This window comes from Suricata suricatta, chromosome 3 (assembly GCF_006229205.1).
Source record: "Suricata suricatta isolate VVHF042 chromosome 3, meerkat_22Aug2017_6uvM2_HiC, whole genome shotgun sequence".
Taxonomy (NCBI): Eukaryota; Metazoa; Chordata; class Mammalia; order Carnivora; family Herpestidae; genus Suricata; species Suricata suricatta.
The window spans coordinates 94,442,975-94,470,759 of NC_043702.1; the positions used below are offsets into that span (position 1 = coordinate 94,442,975).

Sequence of the window (27,785 nt, forward strand, 5' to 3'; positions counted from 1 at the left end):
TTCAACAAACATATTTTAAAGTGAAATTGGTACTTTTTTTTATCCCCTGCAAGTGAGCAGCATTGAAAAGTACAATGACTACTCATACAGTTTGGTGCCACTGCTTTGAATCATGCTAAGGTACTGACAGTTTTACTCATAATACTTTTGCATCATCAGTATAAATGTCAGTGCAATGAAAAAGCTAAATGACATCTTAGAATTACTATGAAAACAGTGTGGACTATTTTGACTATGGCCTTCCCAGACTTTAAGATCACTGTGATTAGATCCATGTCCAGATGTCCTGGCATTAGGGCAGAGATGACATTTACAAAGAAAGGTGGGCTTCTTTCTATGGTGCCATCTGTATGACGAGACTGTGGGCAGTCCAGGGATGTCCATCCTGGCCCGGCCCATGTCCTTTCCCTTCTCTTCACTCTAGCCACACATCAGCCACCACCAAATGGATACACAAATACAACGGAGAGAATACCTCAATGAAAGGTTCCTGCCATATCATTTGGGGGAGGAGAGTGGACACACTGTAATAGATTGCAATGTTTTTAAAAAATCCAGAACAAGTGAATGCTCCTGTGAGTTAATATTCAGATAAAGTCTGATTTAGTGTATTAGCCTCAGCTTTGAGGACTAGAGGACTCTGGGGTCACATACTTTACAAGCTAACACCGGTGTTATAAATGTAGAGGCCAGTGAACTTTGTTTTGAAGAGCTACCTTGAGAAAAAGGATGTGGCTGTTGATGTTTATTTATAGTTCCAGGACTCCAGGTCTCCAGGCCAGAGCAGCGCAGTTGGGGGTTGGTGTGTGGATGGTTCAAATGGTCCTTCTGCCTTCCTAAGGACTGATTCTTCCATTCAAGGCAGAAATGAAGTATTCTTGAGACACTAAAACATGTATCTCGTTCAGTCTTCCATTCCCATTTTCAAAATGCTATTTAAACTACGTATTACCTAGAAAGAAATTAAAAATACAGATTACTTTCCTTGGTTCTTTTTTTTTTTTTTTTTTTTGGAGAATTTGAGGATTAATGAGAACTTTACTAGGAAGAAAATAATTTTCCTGGCTCCAAATATATATGCAATGTATCTATTGCGTTGGGTTTTGATATAAGATTTGGGTTACAAAGAACCCAGAAAGAGGACTGACTTCACTTCAACTCTTTGGAGAATGAGGAAAATGAGAGTGAATAGGGTAATTTGGGAGGTTCAAATTATGCAGTGGTGGAACTTTTGCTACTGCTTATATTTGGAAAGGCAACTAGAGATAAATATCTGCGAAAAACCTTAAGTGAATTCATGTACATTGTACTTTGCTTAAGTTCTTATTTCTTATTCACTACTTGAAGAATATTGTTTTCCTTTGACTAGTTTGCAAAGGATGTTTGCTAACACTGCGGTGAAATTTTGATTCCTCATATTTAAAGATCCTTCAGCAGTCAAGCAGGTTTTATTTAAAATATTTAGCCTTGGGGCACCTGGGTGATTTAGTCACTTAAGTATCCTACTATTGGTTTTGGCTTAGGTCATGATCTCATGGTTTGTGCATTTGAGACCTGAATTGGTGCTCTGTAGCGCAGAGCCTGCTTCTCCTCTATCTCCCTCTGTCTCTGCCCCTCCCCATCTCATGGTCTCTCTCTCAAAAATAAATAAACTTTAAAAAATTTAGCCTTGAGAAGAAAGGCTAAACAAATTCATAACATTGATAATGATGTTTTTTAAATGCTATGTGTCACATAGGTGACAATTACTGGGTGAAAGGAAATTTTTATTTAGGGCAAACTTCTTACAACATTGAAGACATCAAGAAGGTCACCTGGTCTGTTACTTTTACTACATCCTGTAGTCCATACCGGAGTTAGTTTAGCATAATGTAGAACAGGGCTACCCAGGGAAAGATCAGTGACAAACAGCACGTAGAAACCACACTGAAGTAATAGGTTAATTTGCAAAGAACATTTCAGGTTCAAGGCCTTTATTCTATCTTGGGTTCCTCTAAAGATAGAGGGCAATGTTTTGTTTTGTTTTGTTTTGTTTTTTTTACTTGTCTTTTTTCAAATTATTTCACAACCACTGATTTGCAAAACAATTGTAAACGCAAATAGTTCTTGTTGGAGACAAAATAAGATTTCAAATGGATTTCTACTGAAATCAGTTAATGTCCAGAATAAAAACTTGCTGACAGTACTGAGATTCAATCTTCCTAATATTCCAAAATATTTTGGACAATCCTATCTTTGTTTCTAAAGGTATTAGGGAAAGAATGAGAATACATGACAGAGAATAAAATGGGACAGGTATCCTACACTGTAGTCACCAGACCATTGGTTTGTATAGAATGGGACTTAGATGCTACTGAAGTCTTTGCCATTAGCAGATTGTGAACTCAAGTGGATTTTGAAAAAATAATTGGCACAGGATTCCCTAACTCAATATTCTCTGAAAATAGGTGGAGGACTGGAAACAATGTCTGACAGTGGTCCTGGTGGATGGCCAGCTTACTCACCGAAGTGTGCTTGGCTGGGCTTTGGGAAGCTGGAAAGAGTCTGAAACCCCAGAGAACATCACAACCTTTTGACGTTCTCTCTGATCTCAGAATGCCTTCTCTTATTCTAACATCTTGTTAGACATCTAACATCTTGTCTTCCTTGCCCATTTTATTAGATGACAAGCTGATAAGATTTTTTGACTTCTAATTACTTCCTATGATTCAGAAATAACCTACATCAACCCTAGTGTATGCAGCAGTATCTCTCATTCTTCTGTAATATAAATATGCACAGTAGAGTAGAAGAGGACACATCAAGCCATGCCTTAATTCAGCAACCCAGCCTTATCTAAAACCCTAATGGCCTTTTGATTATAACACTCATCTTCTGGACCCTCCTATCTCTAGCCTTCCTATCCCTAAACCTTCAGGGTGACCACTTGCTCTACCGCATCACGGACACCCAGTGTAGCTCCAGCTTGAAAGCATGTCTACCAGTCAGCCATACAGATAATAAGGAAAATAATTATCCTTGGGAATCCCTTGGCTCTATAGGTCAGTATATCTTTTGTTCCTTCTGATTCTCTTTCTTGGTGTGCCATAGGGAAGGGCATGCAAAAGGCAAAGTATCAAGTCAACTTGGTTTGGGAATGAAGAGGAAGGAGGTGCCACTCTGTCCTAATAATTTTCAGAAGAGCCAACCATTATAGTAACCTCTAGGTGTTTGGCACATTCCATTACCTCCGTCAGGGTTTCTTTCATTCTGTGATTTTAATTTTCTGTCTTGAAGAGAGAAAGTCAGAAGACAATAAATTATATCATAAGGAACCAGTGCATTTTAGATAAATTGGCTCATTCAACTCTCTCAACAACCTTAGGGGATGGTTGCTATTATCCCTATTTAACAATAACAAAATGGTGGCTCAGGGAACATAAATCGTTTCCCCAAGACCTCATTCCTAGGAAGTCTGTGTAAATTCAATTTTTGTTTTCACTCTTCTGTCCATATCCCATTGTTACCCAGTTATTATATTCTTTTCATTTCTCATTCTCTTTTCAAGACAAATCATTCTTTTTTTCTTCTGATGGGTCACTTTGTTCTTGCCACTGCTTTCAACATCCATGACCAGCAGTGCCCTTCCCAGCTGTGTAAGGCAATGAAGAGCTTTTTCTTATGGGACTTCTCAGTAGAGAAGTCACGAATGGCATTGCTCACAGAGGCCACCTCCAAAGAATCCACACTTATGCTAATAGATGAAGTGACCTGGTGGGTGTTGCTAAAGTGGGCACTACTTAAAAGTGTTTTTAAAAATATGATCCTAAATTTTAAAATGAACTCAAGGTCTTGCTTTTTAACTTGAAGTCAATGCCATTTAGCTATTTTATAAAGATTCCTGGCCACAACGAATACCTATTTTAAACTATTAGTGTTCTCTAATGAGGAATTTTATAAAGTCCCAATAAAACTCCTCAATTCAGGAGTTAGAATAACTCGGTGAAATTAACCATGTAAATGCTCAATGAAGCAAATGATTAAAAAAGAATGGATACAAAAATAAAGATTAAAATGGATAAAATTACATTTTGTCTTTTTTGGTGCTGCTTATAGGTCATAATTAAATCATGGTGGCTCAAAAGCACAAAACCAACTTCTTCACTCACCAGGTGTGGAAAATAGTGAGGGATGTTTTCTAGCTTTAGAATAATAACACAGATCACATTTTTTCACTTAAATTCCTCAATGCGTTATAAATTAATATATAGCTTTCCTAATGATCACTAAATTTAGCTACTTTTTGGAGGTAGTTTTAAGCCTCTGCCTTGCAGATAACCACAGACATAGGTCTGTAGTCAGAACTGAAATACACGTGTACTTGAGACTCCTGCTATCTTCTCCAATGAGGACAATATTTGGATATATAAGAAATAATCCTATTTATGTCTTGACATTTTAAAAATGCTTTCGAAACCCTCTTTAGTATACTGAGTTCCTTAACGTGTAAGAACTCTTTTCTTATCACTACCTGACTGTGATGCTAGTAAAGTTAGAATCATCCCTGTTTTACAAGACAGAAAACTCAGAATCAAAGAAATTTAGGTGTCTTTCTCAACTTCCTCATCTATAGACTTTGAAAGAACTGAGATTCAAATCCAGATGGGTTGACTTTAAAGCCCAAGTTCTTTTATTTAGCCTGCAATTCCCTCCCATGAGTGGGAATAAACAAAACAAAATTTAACCAAGAACTAAGTAGGATTGTATTTTCAAACACATCCTCTTTACATCATTAAGCATCTACTAGGTTCCAGTACTGCTCCTGGCAGGCATCACAGATGGGACTTAAGACAGTGCACATGCCCTCAGGCTGTAGGTATGTCAGCAGCTATGGAAACCACAGTAAAATAAATGGCTGTCATGAGAGCAGCAGGAACAGATTACCAGGAGAGCACAGTGAGGAAGTGAAAACCTCACCATTAGCAATTCCACCTAGCCCAGAAAAACACCCTTCCTCACTTCTAGTGTGTTTCTTAAGCAAACATCTGCTTAACACAGACTGAAACCATCGTGACTTTGTTGTAGATGTTTGTTTGTATGTGTGAAGCTGGAAACAACCCGGATCTTGTGAGCCCAGGCAGAGTACCTGCTTGAATCCCCTTTGGAAACAAGTGCAATGAGCTCATCATGTTTTCATATTCTTCTTTATTTCTCTCTCGCACTCTTTGCTATCAGTGGGCCCATGGATCATTGGTAACCTCACATGGGACAGTACGCTTGCTCCTGTAAAACACTGAGTGCAAAGACAAAAGTTGTAATATATACTCAAAAGCTTTCAGTCTTGCCACATACATTTTCTCAAATACCACGCTGCTTCTAAGACACACAAAACTCTTGGAATGTGCTACTGTAGGGTCCCAGACGCACTGTTTTAACAGTTCCAGTCCTGATATCCTAGTTACCTTGTGGAGGATTTTCCAGACTCCTTGGTGGTAGTCAGGGGCAAGAGTTCACACCAGGACCAGGCTCACACAGTTCACCATTGACAAAAGCCATTATCCTCTGTCCCATAAAGCTGTGTCACCTAGTAGAACAAATGGGAAAATGTCGTTGCACACTAGTTGATTCACCCTGGTACTTTGACATTGTAAGAGCAGGGCATGCTGTTACCATTCTCATGGATCCCTTAAGAATGCAGGATGCAGATTAGCTTTTAGTTATGACCCAAGGTGTAACTCACATGACCTTATACTTTACCTTCTGCCTAAGCCTTCCAAAACCCCATTGCAAACCCTCCTTGAAGGTCAGGTTCACCAGCCCATGCATTATTCCTAACCTGATTACTATTTCACTCATTAGCTTGAGACTCTTCTCAGGTAATATTATGGTGAGCCAGGCTCACTCTAGTCAAAACAACCAGGAGTGTTTTGTGCAGTGCTGAGTAATAGGCAGATCCTGGTTCTTCTTGGTTAAATTCCATATGGGTTTTGGTTTCTCTTTTTTTAGATGATCCATACTCTGCCTTTCTCACTAATTTGCTTATATTTTACTAACCAAATCCAGTTCTTCTAAACTTATTCATACAGTATGTTCTACTTAGATCAGACACAGAATTTTTTCCAAAATACATAATCACATGATCATGTCTATATATAGTTTTTAATCACATATATGTGTGTATGTAATTGCTGCCAACTGTGTATTTCTAAATATCTTATCTCCCTGTGAAAGAGGTTTTTCTCTCTTCATTGTTACAACTCATCACTTGGAGAGGTGCCTGGGTGCCTCAGTTGGTTAAGCATCGACTTCGGCTTGGGTCATGATCTCCTGGTTTGGGGGTTTGAGACCCACGTCAGGCTCTGTGCTGACAGCCAGCTCAGACCCTGGAGTCTGTCATCAGATTCTGTGTCTCCCTCTCCCTCTGACCTTCCCCTGCTCACGCTGTCTCTCTCTCTTTCAAAAATAAATAAAACATTAAAACATACTTAACAATCAACTAATCTCTTGGAATCTCAAATTTCATGAAGTAGGACTGGTGATGAATTCTCATTGCCGATACAGCTAAGTCAGTTAATTGCTGTTTCTTGACCATATCAAGGTCTCTGGGGGAGGGCTCTGAAATCAGTGTATCTCAAAAGTTTTGAGGTTGGTTTGATGTGAATGCAGGCTCTCAGTTTCAACCTTCTGGAAAGTCCTGTTGATTAGACTCAAAGAAGCTAGACTTGAAAAATTGCCTGTCTTCTTCATTTATTCAATCAATACTTATTGGCAACAGTTGTTCAATAAGCAAATTAAACCCCCTGCCTAATGTAGGGTGACAGTGGTAGCTTTGAAGATACAGGACATGCTGTTAACTTTCATAATTTAGATCTTCATGATTCCTGATTGAGTGAATGGAAACATGGGTCAGTTGCTTACTGATTCTCTAAGTATAGATACACAAAGATACAGAGCTTCCCTTCCACCTTGTATTTTCTCTTGGTGAAATCCAGTTATCATAAATGAAAATTAAAGCCCTAACATATTATGGACAAACTCTTGGGGGTAAAGTATTCAAACTGAGATGCAGACCTTAATCTTGCCAAATTAAGTCATTAAGAAGTGCGTTAAGTGTGAGGAGTGACATGAGGAGTCTGGGACACTCCCTTTATCCAACAGGTGCACCAACCTGGCTTTGAGTGTGGCAGGACACGTTCTTTATTCCTTGCAAGTGAATTGTTCCAAAATATTTTTGGTTAAAACCTCTACCGAGACAGTTTATTTGTCCCTATGTGGTATACTTGTGTTTGTTACCCATCTATTATTTTCACAGCTAAATTAAATCTCCTGAGGTAAGCTCTAAAAAATGAATAGTCTAGTGCACAAGCCCAGGCAGCTGACGACTATAGGAAGTGACAGGACATGGAGTTTTAAGGATTTTTTTCATGGAAATATGTTTCTTGGGAGTTTTCTCCATCAGTGGTTCTCACTCAGGTTACATCATGAAAACTGACAGTATATCATACCTCTCATAAGACGACTAGCATATTTTGGATCAATTTTTTCTCTCAGCAAAAGCCAATTAGAATGTTTCCAAGTTGATTTTGAGGTTGTCTTTGGCCTTTGGGACACACAGTGACAATGTTTTGGATCTGAGTTTGTGTCCATGGTGTAAGGAACAGAAGATTCTATGCTGTATGTGTGCCTTTCCTATTTATACACTGGTCTTCCCACTAAGGTTCACTAGGGCAGAGCTTTTAATATAGAAATTCTTTCCTTACCTGAAGAATCTTCACTATCTAGGTTTTGGGCTATCTGTGGAACAAATTAAAATATCATCTTAACTCCAAATAGAGGCCTTCTCAGAAACTCTGAAGAAAGAATTAGGATGAAAACACTGGTTTTGCACTCATTCAAAGTCATGTGTGGGCAGTGACATATCAAGCTAGCCCTTAGTGGCACAGGACTCTCTAGTCACACCAGGTTGCCCATCCTCCCTTCATTTTGCAAATGGATGAAAAAAATTGAACGGAGAAAGCATTGAACTAAAATGAAAATCTAGAACATTAGAGGGGATCAAAGTGGGTGAAATACATAAGTGATGAGAGACATTTCACCAGCTGTGCTTTAGTGAAGCTCCTGAAGGCAGACTCTCCATGCCTGAGTCTCGGGCACTTTTGTCCGTACACACTCTCATCTGTCTCACTGCTCCCATAATTCAGAAGAGCTCCCACGAGCACATTAATCTAATGGGTTCCATCTTAGATATGGCTCTATCACCACCTTATCTATCACTAAATTCCCTTGCCAACAGGTAAACGAACAAGGAGACCACACTAAAACACTATTCATTTCCAAGGAAAGCCTATATATTATTTCCCAGGTGGCATCAGGTGGACTCTCTTTCAGAGTTCTGTATCTGAACCCAAGGGGGTTCTCCTTTATTATATGAAACTATGACTCCTTGAAGATTTAAGGCCTCCAGTTTGTGTGTGGTGGTGGAGGGGGATGTTATGTTGGCTTACCACTAGGATAAATTTTTGAAAAACTAATGAATTGTCAATGGTGGAACCAGAGAGCTTTTGATTCCAGTGTTTATTAAATTCATGTTGGCATAGAATATTTACCTAGAATTAAAATTTATAGGTATATTAAATATACAAAATAGTTACCATCTGAGCTGGTGGAAGGGAAAGGTGAGACCTGGTTTCTTGGTCTTTCTCTTCAACCTATTCTCCTACCCTTCATGAGGTTATCCTTCAAGGTTCTTGGAATAGTACCACTTTACAGAAAGACATTTTAAATAACGTAGATTTAGTGAGTGCCTAATTTCATCGAGGAGACAAATGAGATTCAAAGCAGAGGAGAGCTTTTTCTAAGATTCTCTAGCCAATTAGTCACAGTTTACATTCTCTACACTGTGTTGCATGGCATGACATCATCTTTCAATTATCTTTGGTTATTACATCACGAAATATTCGGTAGCATCTTGGGGCAAGCAGGCTGAACATACTACCCAATCAGAAAGGGCAGCTGTGAATGAGGAGAAAGTCTGTGGGAAGCTTCTGAGATGGCTCCAGGTGTCCATCTTTCTATTTCACCTCTGCTACTGCTTTCCCTGCCTCAGGGGGCTCCCCTCTGCTATCCCTCAAAGTGAGCAGAAAGTGAGTGTGTTTCATTTACACATTCCTCAGGTTCCTTGACCTGCAGTCAGCACATCTTGTGTCTTTACCTCTCTTGGTGTTCTCTGTGCTGAACAAACCAAGACTGCTGAAAAAGTCAGACCCATTCAGTGTCAGGGAGTTTTCCCAATGGTTTCCACATTCTTAAAATGATATTTAATTGGAGTTATAAGGCATCAGATAATAATGATATCCTTTGACTATGTTCTTAGTAAGTTGTACACCTGTAATGAAATCCAATAAGGAAAACAGAAGTATATTTGGGAAGCAAATCTATTGAATTTCATGGGCAGCATGTAAGAACATGTAATGCTTTGCCTTTGTTTTTTACTGTCAGAGACTTAAGATAAGTCTGGTTGTACAGTAAGGGCATTACATTAATAGTAGAAATTTCCAGTGCATCCTAAATTCACACAGTATTTCTCTAAGTGGAAACCCAATTCATTAGTCTTCAGCCTTGTAAAACCAAGATATAACGTGGGCTGCTAATTGTGTTTACTATGATTAGGTTTTTGTCTCTATTCCTTCTGTATTCTGAGGTCCTGTCTGCTATCCCCTTGTTCCTCCTGCTGAGAGGAATTTGTCATGGCATTTCTTTTTTGTTTTTGTTGAGGGTGGGTAGGTGCTAGGGGCCAGAAGGTAGCTAATTTATTATAATTTCTCCTTTTCTAGTACATGCACAGAAAGCCTGGCAGATAAATGTTCATGCACATACACGTGTACACACAGTGTCCCATTCCAGTGACAGCCAGGCTCCACAGAGGAAGCAGACAGGCTGGGAGATCAAACACTGTTCTGCTCACCGATCCACTTCTCCAAACACAATATCTTGGGTACCTATGATGATAGCAAAGTCCACCAGCCCGTGTTCCTTAGATATCTGTTTAAACCAACCAGGTGGACAAAACCATGATCTTGACCTTGCATCAATAGAGGGAGTTGCTGCCATCAGACACCAAGTACACCCCAAACTCTCCCTTAGAATGCCATGGTTTTTCTGCACTTTCTTTTTGAAATTTCCTTGGACTGTCTTTCTAAGAATGTGTAGCGGATAACCTTGTAAGATAGAGGTATTATTCTCTCCCTCCAGGGCAGAAGACAATATGATAATGGTAATGCATCCTTCAAGATAAATATTGGGCAGGTGTGCTTATAGCCCCTTCATAGATTGAGTGTTTTATAATGTAAAGGTTTCTTAGCTATGGCACAAATCTACTGTGTGCACAGCAGACCCCAAGCTCAGCTGCACATTGTCACTCCCCGCTTGCCTGTGGCACTTAAAGGACAAAGACAATTGATGGGAGCACAAACCTTATGCTCCCTCCTGTGCTCTCGGTAACAGAGTCCTTTGTCTCTGACCCAGGAATCTCCTATCTTCTTTGAGTATCTATGAAACTATCTGGCTAATTTGTAAATTTCTGCTTGGCAAATGTCAGACTTTTTACGGTTTTTCACACCTGGTTTCTTCCTTCTAGAACCTTGGTCTTAGATCTCAGTTATCAACATCTGTTGCACCATCTTCACCCCAGCATCCTCTCCCAGTTTTAGGGGATCAGCCCATATTTCTCATATCATTTACTGCTGGATTTACCATCTAAGTGTGGCTTCCTCCCTATGTCACCATGAAACAAAATTTCTGTAGGTGTATTTCAACTTTTATGCCAGTTCTAATTATTTGATAGTGACAGCCTGGATATTCAGAAGGTACGTCTAAACTCAGAGTGAAAGGGTTCCATGATCTACAGTGCTAAAAAGGAGAATTGGTCTAGATGTTTCAAATCCAAAACCTCTGCATTAAGACTCTGGTATCAGGCATACCCAGTACTAAATGATATGGAAAATTAATGACTAGTGGAGTATATATATATATATATATATAAATAACATGAAATTAACTATTTTTGATGATGGTGAAGCTGCAGTTTATCCAAATTGATAACTACTCAGGCTGTTTACAGATAAATTTGCTGAGTTCTCTATAATCCTTGTCCTGATTACTCTATGGCCAGGCAGTTAGGATCCTTCTAACTAGTTTTAAGGGTGGAAAAGCCCAGCTGGTTTAAACTAGTTGTATAAAGCCACTGCTAATTTAACAGGTTTATAGAATACTCTATTAATTTATTAAGTTTTTAAGTGATGAAATTTCTCCTTAATTTTCACCAGGAAAATTGGTAAATCTATTGAATAATTTGTCTTTTTTTAAGATTTTATTTTTAAGTAATTTCTACACCCAACTTGGGGATTGAACTTACAACCCCAAGATCTAGAGTCACATTCTTTGTGGACTGATCCAACCAGGTACAAGCAGGTGCCCCTTGGTCTTTTTTTTTTTTTTAATGAAACTTTTCCAGTTACTTTTAAACTATTCTTTGCTTTGACTACTAGAAAGCTGGGGAGCACATTTCTTTATTAACCAACAATAGTTCTCAAACTTGTGTGTACATCAGAAAACAGAGACATTTTTTAAATACCTGAGTTCCATTCTCACAGATACTTACTTAAATGGATCCTGGAATTTTTTTAAGATCCCCAAATGATTATAATATGCAGCAGTAATTTAAAAGAAACTAAAAGATTTTTCCATTTGGCATTTTAGACTATCTAGAGATTAGTTTCCGACTGCTATATACTAAGGTTTGAATCTTTATTTTCCCAAATAGCCAAATTTTCAAACATTATTTATGAAATCCTCCATTTTTCTAAAACTATTTTTGTTTTCTTTACTAATTTTTAAAAGTCTTAACAAATTAAATTCCACATGTCTGATTCTATTTCTGGATTATCTGTGCTATTCCACTGATTTATTTAGTACTTAACCAATATCACTATTTTAATTGCTGTATATAAGTTGTTATAATTGCCAAGAGGACATTTTTTTTAAAATGTTGGAACATTTTTAGAGATGTTCTTGGCCAAGTTATTTTCCTTTTCCAAAAAAAAAAAAAATTAAACTCATCAAGTTCCACAATCTAGTGTTTGGGGGCATTCAGACTAAGTCTCTGGGAGCAAAGAAGTGTGGAATTCTAATTGCCCAGACCTTAGTTCCATGGTCTATTCTTGAAGTGCCTTTGAAGAGTACATAATTGAGATCCAGAAGAAGGTTTGATAGATAGGGTGTGCTGTCAGGACTGTAGGGTAAGGAAAATTTGGAGTTCTGTTAGCTATAAAAGCAAAAATAGCTATGAAACAACAAGAAACCTCAAGTGCCCACTACATTTCATTTACTTTTTATGGAATTGGGATTCAGCCCAGGATTGACACTAAATGGTAGTCCTCCATGAAGGAAGCTATAGTTACAAATGAAGAATGCTATGCAACCACCATTAAATTTGCTTTTCAACACTTTATTACTATGGCAACCTACAAGGTTGTGTTGTATCACAAAATTTTTCCCACCTTCAACTTTTTAGTTATTCAGAGCATCCTCTTAGTTTACATTAAAATAAAGAAATTAGAAAGATGGATGAGGAATAAAGGAAGCCTTAATAGTTGGGAGAATTACATTAAGTGTAATCAGGAGGGGAGACTCTTAGAATTAAATTGCAATTTCAAGGTCACAATTCCTATCATTCTGTCCTCTGCAATAACAGCTTCACATCACCCATACAGATGAGCACTAAGGCCTTGCATTTTGAATGACTACTTTGTGATCTGTGATGTAAGATTCTATTAAAGATACCATGGTTTTTGCTGTCTCAGGGCCTTTGTACATGCTATTTTCAGTGACTGAGAATTTCTCTGTCCTCTTCCTTCCCTTTATTGAGCTAACTGCAACTCAGGTAATAAACATTTTCCTGGTCTTTTTTTAGAAACACCTCAATGACTTGATGTGACATTCAAGTTTCTCCATAGTTTGACTACCACCTACGTATGTATATATGTATATATTTTGGGCCTATCTCCTAATAAATCAATTGCCTAATGCTTTTCCCTCCTAATTATGCTGTGTCACCTGACTAAATTAACTCTTTCTCTAGAAATCCTTCCACCTGGGAGTAATAGTTTTTCCCCCTCTTAATATGCTCTTGGCTTGTATTTAGCCACATTCTGACTAGAATTACAGGGCTTTGAAAGTATGTGCCATGTTCACATCTGCCTATAATCGAGGTGTTTCCTCCAAGTAAATTTTTGTTATTCCAGGGTAAACAACCAGACTCTATGCATTTACATATCTTCCACAGAATTTCGAGAAAGTGGCAAGAGACATTTGATGGCAGTGATTCTCAAACTTTAAAACTCATCAACATCGCTTGGAGATCTTGTCACACCACAGCTTATTGGGCCTACCTCTAGAATTTCTGATTCAGAAAACCTGAGATGGAGGCAAAGAATTTGCATTTCCAGCCAGTTTGGGTAATTCTGATGCAACTAACTCAGGGACCACATTTAAAACCACTTTCCTATGACAGTGTTTTCAAGTGTTGTTTTATATTAGAATTTCCTTCTGAAAGTTAAATAATAACAACAACAGAAAACATGTCTGGGCTCTCTCTCAGACAAATCAGATTAAGATCTCTGAGTGGTGGGGGTGTTCTGATGACAATAAAAAAAAAAAATCAACAACCACAACCACTCAGGTAATTTTAACTTGTAGTTAGGGTTAAAATCCACTGCTCTATATACGTAGAGGTTAAAGAAGTGGAGCTTTGGACAAGAAAGCATACTTGCTGGGAGAACAGGACAAACCAAATCAACTGCCATAACTTAGTAAGCAAGTGTGACTTAGAGTACATTACACATTTTGTTGTACTTAGAGTTAAGATATAGATAGTAGTTTGGGGATGATGTCTGAGGTGCTGCAGGTCTAACAGGCGTTTAGCTGATTACAATCCAGGAAGCATACTTACTAGGGAAGAATTTGGGCCTCTGTGAGCAAACAGGGTTGGGGCAACCAAGAGATGAGAAAGACAGATGGATAGATGGGACTGGAAAAGTAAAACAAGACTGGAGGACCAACATCTTATTGGATGCTTTCAGAATTCCGAAGTAGGAAGGATAGGAGAGTGCTGAGATTCCCCTGCATAGGAAACTAATTGAAAGCCATAGGTTTAAGATTTTAAGTGAATTTTTGGAGAAAGCTTTCAATTTTGCTGAGGCTGTCCCAGACTAACTATATCATTTCTACTTCATTGAGTGGGCAGGTATATGAGCACAAAGGCAAATGCAGCTTCTAGAGACACATCATAAGAAAGCCCTAGAGAAATTTTGTTAAAGTCTATAGGCTTTCTCCATCTTCTTAGTTGTCTTAGTTGAGAAGGTAATTTCCATTGGAAAAAATAGGATTTTGCTTGATTCCCAGTAACTGGCATTAAATTAGTCCCATAGAATGTGTTTGGGGACCAAGTGGATGAACAGAGATTGTTTCAGCAGCAGGTGCCTTAGATTCATTTAATCATTGAAACCACATGCCCTGCACATATTTCAGCTTTCTTAGTTGAAATGACTTTTATTTGCAAAACACCTATCTGAAGGTGTGCTATAGTGGATGTCTAATTGATAGCGCCTGTCAGATTTTATGTTCTGTAAATGCCCTAATCCATTTTTCCAGAGTAAGCATTTGAAAAAATTGAATCCTTTAGAGATTATAAGCAAGATCCACTTTCTCACAGATGTTTAGGGTGAAGAGGAGAATTACTGTCTCCAGATTCAGCCACTATCCATTGTAGTCAGAAATCTGGTCAATATGTGAATGCAAGGAGGGAACCTCTTTATGTCACTTACATAGAGCCCAGGCTGCTGCACATGGGTGTCTTCCCTCTTTTCTTTTTTTTGGAGAGACAGAGACAGAGACCATTCTCTACCAGTGATGGTTTGAATGGTAATCTCTCAGAAGATATTTCCACATTTTGGAGCTTGTGAATATGACTTTATTTGGAAAAAAGGTCTTTGCAGATGTACTTTATTTAGGGATCTTGATATGAGATTATCCTGGATTATGTGGTACATACTAAATCCAATGCTAAGTGCCCTTGTAAAATACAGAAAAGCTCAAGACACAGAGGAGAATGCCAGGTGAAGAGAGAGGCAGAGACTGGAGTGATGAATCATAAGCTAAGGAATGCCTGGTAACACCAGAAGGTGGAAGAGGCTAGGACCAGGATCTCCCTAGATCCTCTGGAAGAAGCTGGCCCTTTAGACACCTGGATTGAGGACTTCTGCCCTTCAAAATTGTGACAGAATACCTTTCTGTTGTTTTTAAGTAACCCAGTTTGTGGTACTCTGTCACAGAAGCCCTAGAAAATGACTACACTTCCTAATAGCAGGGCTGTAAGCAGGGAAGGGGAAAAAATGAAAACTAGTTTGCTGGCCCTCCTAAAAGGTCATTTTTATTTAAACTTTGTTTTCATGCATCTGTTGTGTCCTCCAAAGGGTACTTCTGCTGACAAATATTGTCAGCAACCCTTTAATAACACAGAGACTTTCTTTACTTCTATCCTAACTTTAAAGCCAGATACAGCTTCATGGCAGGGCCTGAAGCTAAGGGGCTTCTCTGTGGCTGGGTCAGTGACCAGTTTTGTGCTTGTGTGTAGAGTTGAAGCCAAAGTCTTCAGACTTCCATGGACTAAATAAAATTCTTGAGATTTAAAAGAACATTCTCTGTGGGAATGCTTGTACACCAGCCTCTCTGTGTTACTTTTTCTCTCATAAAATAGGCCGTTAGAAAGATACTAAATCTCCTAGGGGAATTCACAGACTTCCAAGTCTATTTCCCATAGTCTGGCTGATGTTATTAGTGGTGATATAGTACCTTTTCTCACTATTGTTCCGTTTCACTGTGGAATAGTCAGTATTCACCGCTCAAGTAATTTTAGGGAATAAATAAAAAAATAAAAGATTCCAATCTGGCCCATTTTTTCCCCTGCCCTCACCATTCCAACTGGCATTCCAACAAAGACTCACCACTTCTCCAGATGCAAGTAAACTGTGTTTGATTTAAAATTCTAGATGTTCCTGCTCTCACTTGGGTCCTCAGGTAGGTAAGCAGCCTACATAGATTATAGACAAGGCTCAGGAGGTTAAGTGACTTCCCCAGTTATATAACATTTCACTCCTATTACTGTCTTGAATATTCAGTGCTAAGGCTTGGAAAGAAGGAGAACCTACCTGCCAATGGGACTGATTTCTAATCACTTAAACATGGAGCACAAGGAAGGAAGGAAAGAGCAGACTTAAATTCTGATGGCCTGTGGAAGCCAGGGGCTCAAACCACAGGGAAGCCATTGAGAAATCTTGCAGTCCTCAAGTATTATAGCAGAACTGAAAGCAGATGATACAAACTGACAACCTCTGAGCCAGGTCTGACCTGTGCCTCTGAAAATTTTAACCGATTTTTAAAAATCAGGATATTTTACATAAGGAAATGAATTTTTCTCTTGAAAAGATTTGGATGACATGACAACGCTGCATTGCCAGGAACTGGGTTACAGTGGCCCTAAACCCACTTGGCCAATCACACTAAAGTCAGACATAGTTAAAAGGGGGAGGAGCATATGGGCTGAGGTGACTGTGTGAGACCTTGAATAAATTTATAAGTTAAAACATCTTAAAGTAAGGGGGAAGATAGGAGTCCTATATCTTAAGAAATAGATGTGTAATTCAAAAATTAATGTCAAATTTTTGTTGGAGAACAAGAAGCCAGAGGCACCTTAAGGATGTCCTGAAGGAAAGGGATGGAGCAGCAAGGAACTGAAAGCAGTTCCATTCCCAGGTCAGAAAGCCACCAGGACTGCCCGTTCTCTCCAGACGGACAGCATACAGGTGGCAGGCCAGGGATACGAATGTTTTGTCTAGTGCCAGAAGTACTCATGACCCAGTGTGGATACACTGCAGGTGCATGACCTGTCAAGATGCCAAATATAATGTTGTATGTGCATGCTATTACAAGTAGTGAAATAAAAGAGGTTTGACCCAGGAGACTGGTGCTTTGGTTCCTGGAGAGTCTTAGCCCCCTGCTTTTCAATGCTGTCATCAGCCCACCTTTGGGACCTGTCTCTCTTTCAAATTTTGAACCCTTTATCCTAAACTCTTCATTCTCTGACCAGATTCCCTCATCACTAACTTTGTGTTGGATCTTAGATACATGATTAATATTCTTGAGCCCCTAGTGGCACGTAAACAAAATGGGAATAATGACACCTACCTCATAGGGTTTTATAAATACTGAATAAGACAATGTATTTTAAGTGCATACCATGACTGGGACATAATAAGCACTTGCATAGGAGCTATTATTGTGGTTGTTATTATTAACAAAGTGATACTACTATTTGTCATTAATGACTTTGGAAATGGAGGGTTCAAACAGAGAACAAGATGTTAAAGGGCTGGGGCAACCAGTATGGTTGGAAATAATAGGCAAATTAGTTACTGCTCTATTGTGCTGGCTTTGAAAAAAGAAATGCATGGTGTTTAAAGAAATTGCTTGCTAAGCTTCTGTATGGCTTCAGTAAAAAATTATGTTCCATTTTCACAGCATGAAAGAAACAGTTAAAGCAAGACAAGTGTGTTTAGAAGTTTGAAGAGTACAAGTGTCTGGTGGGTTGAAAAATGAGATTAACCCTTCACTGACTGGTGCTCCATTTTCCATCAGAATAAATTCTTTAAGAAAAAAGTGTTATTGGGACACCTGGGTGGCTCAGTTGGTTGACCATTCGCTTTGACTCAAGTCGTGATCTCACCATTGGAGAGTTCAAGACCCACGTCGAACTCTGTGCTGACAGCTCAGAGCTTGCTTCAGATTTTGTCTCCCTCTCTCTCTGTATCCCTCCCCCACTTTTGTTCTGTCTCTCTCTCTCTAAAATATAAACATTTTAAAATTAAAAGAAATAAAAAAATGTTATGGCTCATGAAAGCAAAAACAGTAACAGTTTCCTCTTGTTTGTTTTCTCTTTGTCTCCCATGTCCATTTCAGTATCAAAAGTAACTTATTTTTCTGGTCAATCTGTGGTTTGGTAAGATTGTTCTTAAAGTGTGCAGTATGGTTTTGAGGTTACCTTGTATATCCCAAGGAGAGACCTCCATTGGATCTAATTATTTTTTTTTTCCATTGAAAAGAAGATGTCTCACAGAGAGAAGGTATAGATCAGGACTCATTACAAAGGCATCTCATTATTTTTAATGAGCCATTCCATTATTTCTGACTCTGCTGAGAGAGATATATAATTCTGTAAAGGAGAAAAGCTTGTTAAAATTTGGTGGTCAGAAACAAAACTTAGGACTTAGAGTCAAGTTCCGCAGTCCTGATTACTAAGTTTAAAGACATAATATTGTATGTTTATGTGAGCTTCATAAAGGTGCATTGATATAGGGAGTATATTTCCTTTGAAGGAATAATTAGGTATGTTGTGATTCAGTGTTAGTCATGTCTTTGAAGTTCTTCTAAAAATGAGTAATTTTTAGCAAACATTCTCAGTATTTGAATTCATTGGACTAGTCGAAAATTTTAATTGTGAAAATGTTGGCCAAATTATCTGATAACTCTAAAGTTTGGTCTAGGGTCTTAGAAATACCCATTTTCTTCCTGACCTTTAGGATGTGTCCATTGCTAAAACGTAGGTAATGAGTTTGTCCAAAAATTTTTGGAACAAGATCAATAAAAGGGAAGAAATAAAGGGGATCATTATTTTTAGAGCAGGGGAAGGAGTGACTTACAGAAGAAAAGAAGATAAAAGAGAGCAGGGAAAGGAAAAATAAAGTTCACATAAATTGCTTATCACTGATATCATTAAAGTGAACCATCTTGTAGTAAATACTTGCAATCTGTTGTTCCCATAACCTATTAAGGGAGAAAGGAAATCAAAATATAATTGAACACCTGTTATGTGGTGTTGTGCTTGGTGAAAAGGATATGTAGCAAGTAAGACAACATTTCTGTTTAAAGTTACAAAATGTGTTTGTGTGTGTGGATGTGTGTCGCGCAAGAGACTTATGTAGAAGAATAGTGGGAATGAGTAGATGAGAAAGTAGACAGTTATAATAGAGAAGAAGAGCACAGGAGCTATCTCAGGGAAGCTTAACGCTGTTTGAACTTCAAGAATAGAATGACACTCTCCAAAGGTAAATGTATTAAAGACTTGAGAACAGAGTCATTCCACCTAAGTGGTCAAACCAAGTTAAGAGAAAACAAAAACTGAAGCAAACAAAAAACCAAACCAAAAACCACAAACCAAGCCAAACCAAACCAACCAAACAATCAATATAAAATCAAGTATATAAGCATCATTTTTGCCTCAATGTCTTAGTGGGAAACTTGAGAAACAGGGCTGTGCATATGGGAGGAGATTGTAAACCTGGGCCTTTCGGGGATCTGAAGAGCCCATGGAGTTGGTATCAGATGGCTCTGCCAGCCTCCAAACCTGGAAGATTAACGTGCAGGTTCAATTTCCTGGTAATTCTTCATAGGACCAGACTTAACACCTGTTAAAATCCAAAGATAAAATAAAAATTTTGTAAGAACATTTGTACTCTTCCAAATTCCATTTCTATTTCCATGTTCTTTTTTTTCTTTCTTTCTCTGTGGTCATTAACTTTCATTAAAAAAATTTTTTTTAAGGATTTTTTTCAGCTTTTAACATAACTTTGGCCCGAAATAGACACTTTCCCCCAATTATGTTTTAAATGGAAACTTTTCAGGGCTCCTATTTCTAACTAGTTATAATTTAATTTGATAACTTACAATAGCACCATGTTAGTCATTAGTTGCTATCATTGGAGTTTTAAACACTTGTTCAAATAAATCAGCTTGTCAGATCTATATACAAATTATTTTCAATTTTTTAAGATTTTTTTAAATTAATGTCACAAACTAAAAATTATTGTATTCTTCATACATAATTTAAAAATAACCCATGAAGAGAAGGCAAGGTATAATTATTGTTCAACATATTTATTTTTGCCAAATAACATGTTACTAAATTTGATAAAATTTCTTTGTGCATGATATGTGAGACCAACACATTAAGCAATGCCTTGCTCAGATGTATTAGCATGTGAAAACATGGTTCAGCTTCTTGGTGTTTTATGAAATTCAAGCACAATTTTATTCATTGTAATCAGTTTGGACTTAAAAGCTCATATATTTATCCACTCTGTAAATATTATTTAAACCTCTGTTATGTGCAAAACATTATACTAGTTGCTATAAAGCTTGTCAAGATGGATCCAGTTTTAACTTCTCCCCTTAACGAAGTTAGTCTATCATATTCATATATGTACCTATAAATGATGGCAAATCGCTCACAAAAAGTGAAATAAGCAAACTTTTATAACACGTATAAAGGGATGACTTAGCATCATTCTCCAGATGTATCCTAATGTTTATGTCATATTCAGCCTGTGTTGGAACCTACTCTTGAGTGAAACTATTAAATCATCTGGAATATGAACAAACACTGATTTGTGTCAGACATATTGGCATGCTTTTGCCCAGAGAATGTGTGTAGCCCGAGGGTCTCAGTGTCCCTGTTAGATAAATAGATATATGAAGAGACTATGGATAGTTTACAGTTCTCTAGTAAGTAAAAATTTAAAACACAAAATTCAAAAATAAATGTTCCAATGAGTTGTAATAAGGGTGATGGACAAACCTACTCACCTGGAACTAGTGACTAATCTCTATACTGATTGTACATGGCCTGACATGTTAGAGATGATGCCTCATTTCTGAGTTATTTTTCCTTTTTTCCTAAAGTTTCTTCCTCCCTCCCTTCCTTCCCTCCTTCCTTCCTCCCTCCCTCCCTCCCTCCCTCCCTCCCTCCCTCTCTCTCTCTTTCTTTCTTTCTCTCGAGAGACAGAGGAGGAGAGAGGATCCCAAGCTGGCTCTGCTTTGTCAGTGCTGAGCCCAACACTGGACTTGAACTCACAAATCATGAGATCATGACCTGAGCCAAAACCAGGAGTCAGACACTCAACCAACTGAGCCACCCAGGAATCCCATAACTTCTGAGTTTTTAAAATTTCCATATCCAGCCTGGTAATAGAATTTGGTATTAGATCCAGATAGTCTATTTTTATTTTTTATGAGCTGACCAAACATTTATGATTAGTTCAGAAAACAGTCATCCAAGAGTTCATCCATTGTTTCCTATAGGAGTGCTCCCTTTATTAAAAGTGAAAATAATGTATTTGGGAGCTGTACTAGATTCATTTGTGTCCCTTCAAAGATATGTGTAAGTGCTAATCCTCTACAATAAATGCTACTTTATTTGAAAATAGGAATTTTTTCAGATGCATTTGAGCAAAAATGAGGCTACACTGGATTAGGTTTGGCCCTCCAGGGAACAGATAACAGGAGGGAAGAAAAGGGGAAGAGCATGAGGAGGCTCTATTGTCTTTCCTCTATCATCTTTCCTGTCTGACCACTATCTTAAATAAATGGACATTTATGTTAAGAGTTTTCATATGAAATGTACTTAATATTAACACCTACAATGTGTCATCTGGAGAAATTTATGATACTGTTTTTTGTTTTGTTTCGTTTTTAGAATAATTAGGCTTTCTCTTTGACCTCTGCTTAGATCTTCTAAAAAGGGAGATTTGTGTGAATATTCTGTCTTACTAAGAAGCAGTGACCCTACAGGTGACCCACTGTCACCTGACTTGGGTTTGAAACAAGGTCTATGATCTTGGTTTTGAGACAAGGTACCCTGGGTAGGTCTTGGACATGAACTACTAGAAATATTTAGTCAGTATCTAGTATGGCTTGACCAAATATTCTTAGAAAGGGCAAGGGACTTGGAGGCAGTAGACCTTAATTTAATTCTTGACTTTGTAACTTATTGTAATGTGACCTTGTACTTTCTGAGGTAGCTCTCCAGACCTCATTGGGAACATGACAGTTTTATAGAAGAGCCCCTTCCGCTTTCTGAGTCAATGACTTAATAGATGAACAATTTCCTTAAAATCACTCACAAAGAATCTGAGTTTTGTAACTAGAATTTATAATTTACTCACCTGTAAGCACAGGCTTCCAAATAATTTTAATTAGCTCTTGTTAATTATGAAGTTTATTTTATTTGTATTTTGTTATAAGTGAATTTCAACTCATTATTAGATGATTTTGCTAGGGATAAAGAGAAAGGCAGTAATTTGAATTTCAAATTTCTAGTCCATCAAATATGAAATGAATATTTAAAGATGAACAATAAAATTAGACCACATTTTTGAAAAATATTTCTGCTTGCTAAAGGCAGATTATACAGCCACGACCTTTAAAGTAAAATAGAGTTTCAGATAAATGCAGTACTTGTAGATTATAGTTTCTGGAGAATTCTGCCCAAAGTGATATATGCCCATTCATCTTTCAAAGAAAAAAAAATCTTTAAGTCAGGTAAGTGTTCTAGAATTCTAAAATAATATGAATGGCTTCTACTCTTCCATGTTAATATGGATTTCCCCCCCAAAGGTTTATAATCTTTGATCTCCAGTCATGCTTGACTTGACATTTAAAAATTCTCCAATAGGTTTGCATCAGAATATGATTAACCACTGGAGACTCTAGAAAGAACACGGAACTGCTTGTTTTTACTTTCTCTTTAGATGAGATGCTATACTGAGTGATATATTGGTGGCAGTCTCAAGGTAAATGGAAGCAGAAGCAAGGTAAATGGAGTTTCCTGTGGCAAATTTGATTTTGCTTGAGATATCATAATATGTGTACACAATATATGTGACAATTACTCCACAAATTGAGGCATATGTGTTATTATCATGAAAGCATCAATGAAAAAGAAACTGAATTTTGTAATATAATAGTATGGGAGGGTGATTATCATATAATTTGTATGGTAAGATGGAAGAGAAGCAGTGTCCCTGGAAGGATTCAGACAATACAAGTCAACACGTTGCGTTTCTCCATCTTTAATCATCTTCCCACATCTTACCTCACCCACATTCATTAGCTAACTAACTCAGGGCTCCCAGTTTCTTTTATGTATATATTTTATTTTGCTGCCCCAATGTAGTGCAAAGCAATTTTCGACTTATACAATAAAAGTATGAGAGAGATGCAGGGCATTTATAACTCACCAGGGACTCCTCGGCATTTGGGTGCTCAGTAGTGTCATGGAACTTTATGAAAATGTGAGCAGTAGTAAGATTTTTGCTATGTGTATTTTAGCAACACCATGAGAACATCTCTTTCTCAATGAAATAATGACAAAGTAATGAAGATTCCCGCTGCATAATGAGCCCAGAGGTTAACAAAGGAGCTTAATCATTAAGAACTTGGACTCTCCAGAGCCACACTACCAGGATTTACCCAGCCCTGCTACTTAACTAGCTGTGTGCCCTTGAACAGTTTACTTAATCTCTCTGCAGATTGCATGCCATAAAATGGGAATGATAAGACCTTCCTCTGAGGACTGAGTTAATACATGTAAAGCCCTTAGAACAGTATCCTTAACATAATAAGGACTTGATAAATCATAGTTGTTATTATTAATGAGAGTTTAAAGATAGGTGAGAGAGGCAATTTAGGGGAAGGAACATTAGTGTGTATCATCTGCAAATATCCATGGAGCAATTATATAAAAGTCTATGGTTGAATCTTACAGTTTGAATATTTTAATCTTAGGGTACCAAGTTTGAGATTCTCGTGGTTGGCCAACCCAGAGCATGTTAAATTATATTTTAACTATCTTATTTTTTGCACCTACAACCAGCCCTTTCAGAGCTGATCTGTGGAGCTCAGGCAGCACATGGAAGTTAAATTCTAACCTCCTTTTCTTCCCTCTCACTGAAGAAGCATATGGATAAATGTCGAGCTAGCAGAAGGGTCATAACAACTTGGAGACACTAAAAGGTATAACTGACTAGGGAATGGTATCTTACTGGCAGCATTTGTAACTCCAGCCACAATCAGGGGGATGAAGAAGTGCAGTACCGTAAGGCAGGCAAAGGATGCTGGGTATGCTACAGAGCAGATCTTGACTCCCCTGACATAGCATAGGTTCCCCATAAATTCATAAGCACCATACTTCATAACATAGTGGTCAAGAGAAAAGGTATGCTGCCTGCATGTGTGAATGTCGCTATATGCCTTGCCTGTTAGACCTAGCCTAATGAGTGGGCTCCACTAACCAGGGAAACCAACCCAAAGTTAAGAAGGTGGTTTTCCAGCTGTCTGAGACAGAACAAGAAGTCTATCTCTCATGAGCCCCTGCCTAACAGCCTGCCAAGAGCAGCCTCTGTATGTCCCTGTCCTTCCCTCTCCTCACTCACACTTTATCTCACCCCAAAGGGACATGAACAAATTATTCCCATGTACCCTTTATTCTTCCCCATCATCATTTTGATTGTGATGCTTCCCACAACTGCTACAAGAGATAAAACACAAGACTCTTCCTCAGATGCAAAGTTGCTGTGCTGTTAACATTTCCTTGCTTTCTGATCAAAGGTAGAAGTGATTCCTGGCTTCTTCACATCTGTCAAAGAAAGAAAGACTATCTTTTGGAATGACAGGATTAACTTGTTTAAGACAGACCTTACAGAAATTTTTTCCTATCATATGAAGAGTGGAATATGTTTGGAATCTGTATAGATATGAGAGGTACTGGCATTCTTGGTGTGCAGCAATTCCTAGAAATACCAGCCTTGTGATCCCAAGAAAATGTGCTTGTTCCAATGGACGTGTACAGACTAATGAATTGAAGAAGTGATGGGGTCCAGCTGCTCTCAAATACATCGATCATTGCATTGTATTCATTCAGCAACATAATTTTAAATGGGGGGGGGCAGTCATGGAGTCTACAGGAGTTATTTTTGCTTTAGCAGCCCAATTAGGATAGTAAATTCATGGTTCTGGCCACCAGAGACTCTACACATCATTAAGCTTGAACAGAATTGGAGATTGTAATATACAGCTGATCAGGTCAGAACCAGTGTTACATTTAAACTAAGATTAAACATTTTTAGGCTTGTATGATACTGAGTTTTGGTTTAAATATATTACTAATTGGTGGGACATATTTTTTACCTTCAGGATTTAGAGTTTAACTAATCACCAAGCACTTAATCAGTATATTTATCTTAAGTGTATTTCTGTCCCCAGTACATAGTCTCATAGTGGACATACATTAGGCATTTAGCTATTTAGCTTCTTTTTTCTTTTTTTCTTTTTTTTTTTGTTATTTATTTTCAGAGAGAGAGAGAACACAAGCAGAAGAGGGGCAGAGAAAATGGAAGAGATAGACGATCCCAAGCAGAGTCCCCACCACCAACAGAGAGCCCAAGGCAGAGCTCAAATTCAGAAACTATGAGATGATGGCCTGAGCCAAAACCGAGAGTTGGACGCTTAACCCACTCAGCCACTCATGTGCCCCTAGCTTTTCTTAAACAAGTGGTTGAATGAATATTAATATAAAATTAATATTTAAATAAACATGCCAGTGAGCAGATTAAACATATAAAAAACATTTTGATTTTCTTTCATATTTTATTTCTAAAGTTGACATAATTTAGTTTCTATGAAATAGAATGCCTAAGAAGAAAATGGACATCATCTTTTGGCAGAAGTGGGCAACTCTTCATTTGTTTATTTATTTATTTATTTATTTTTTTTTTTTTGAGTATGAAAACATGGAAATTTAGAGCTCTGAATAAGAGCCATGTGATGGGTATTCATCAAAGACCCAGAGTCTTCCAGTTTTGACTATAAGAGGAGTTTAGACTCTGGCCTCTCCACTGCCCTCCGATATGTTAGAACTAAATAAATGAGCATACATTTTTAATGTTTATATATTTTTGAGAGAGAGAGACAGACAGAGCATGAGTGGGGGATGGGCAGAGAGAGAGGGAGACACAGACTCTGAAGCAGGTCCCAAGCTCTGAGCTGTCAACACAGAGCCCAACATGGGGCTCAAACTCATGAACCATGAGATCATGACCTGAACCAAAGTCAGATGCTGAAACTACTGAGCCACCCAGGTACCCCATAAATAAGTGAGCATACATTTAAATTTTAAAGTCACATGTACAGCTGTGGAAGGGAGGCAGAACCATAGAAGGCCAGATTTGGAAGCACCTTACAGTTTATATATATGAGTCTCCTTATCTCCCAACCATGAAAATGGGGCCACAGAGGGATAGTTGTACAACATATCTATGCAACAGAATATGAACTGGGGCTATTATGGAAAAGAGGTGTATGATATAGTAAATAAAAAGTAGAATACTATATTTTGTATATGCTTCCATTATAACTACCAAAAACTACCCTTATGGAAAAGATAACTAATGGTTTTTTTTTTCAAGTATTCCCCTATGCAGGATTTAGAAAACTGTTTTTTTTTTTTTAAACTTTTAGTGTTTGTATATTTTTGAGACAGCTTTGTCTGCTCTCAGACAGACAGACAAAGTGTGAGTTGAGGGGGCATGCAGAGAGAGAGGGAGACACAGAATTTGAAGCAGGCTTCAGGCTCTGAGCTGTCAGCACATACATGAGGCTCACACTCGTGAACTGTGAGATTGTGACCTAAGCCGAAGTCAAATGCTTAACCACTGAGCCACCCAGGTGCCTCATGAGACATTTTCTTAAAGGGCCAGATAGTTATTTGTTTTAGTTACATAGGCCAGGAAGTTTTTGCAGCATGAAAGTAGCCATAGACATATGTGCATGAGCATGAGTGTGCTCTGGGACCTTGCAAAATGAGGGATCACCAGTTTCAGTTCAATGGCCAAGTGTGACCACCCATGTTTTCTTCTTTCAACAAATGTTCACTTAGCAAACAAATGTTACATATTAAGCATTGTGTTATATACTGGGATATAAAGGTGAGTAAAATCTGATCCTAATGCCCAACTATGTCCCAGTCCAAACTATAGCCATTGCCTTATTTTTAAATTAAAGTCATCCATGAATTAATTTTCTCTCTATCTTGATATCTTTCTAGTGGAGATTAGCTGAAGAGTAGACTCTTTCTTTCAACATTCCTTGAGAATCTATGAAAGGAAGAAATGCAAATGAATAAGGAAACTTTGAGCCTATATGAATAATAATTTTTCACTGAATATAAATTACCCTTAAAACATGTGGATACTACTATTGCTTAGCTCTGCAAAGGGAGAACAGAAATCAGTGCTAATGTTGAATTTTGCCTTCAAAGACAATGGAGTCCATGAACTACAGAATCCTTGCGATCTGTATGGAATATTCATGCTTGGCAAATCCCACTCCGTGTACTATTATGGCTCAAAGAGCGCTCAGGGGATATTGAGTAAATGCTGCTAGAGAGGAGATAAGGCTTCAGAAAAGAAGAGTACAAATAGAAACGTACATTCTTACAAAGGTTTAAATTGTGTGAGCGCTAATAAGAATGCAATCTAAGTTTAATCAGGAGAGCCTTGTATAAGTGGGTAAGTACAAATCTGAAACATTCTGATGGCTTTGCCAGAGGATGTTCTACATGCTAAACCTTGGGCAAAAATTCTTATCAAATAATGTGAGTTTTAAAAATATTCAGTAAGTATACACTGATTATCTTTTGTGTCCTCCACTCAGTAACTTGAGGTTTGAGGGAAGCATTGGGAGGTGGTGCAATAGGAATTTAATAATCTCACATAGAAATTTGGTCATGAGCTTGCCTTTCCCCATGTGGAAATTTTGTTAGTTCTGTCTGCAGTTCAGATGAGTCTAAGTAGCAGAGGGAA

At 37.9% G+C, this 27,785-nt stretch overlaps 1 pseudogene; it reads left to right on the forward strand.

Moving 5' to 3' along the window:
• The window catches only part of LOC115287035, a 35,121-nt pseudogene that overhangs the window by 848 nt on the left and 6,488 nt on the right, over positions 1 to 27,785 (forward strand).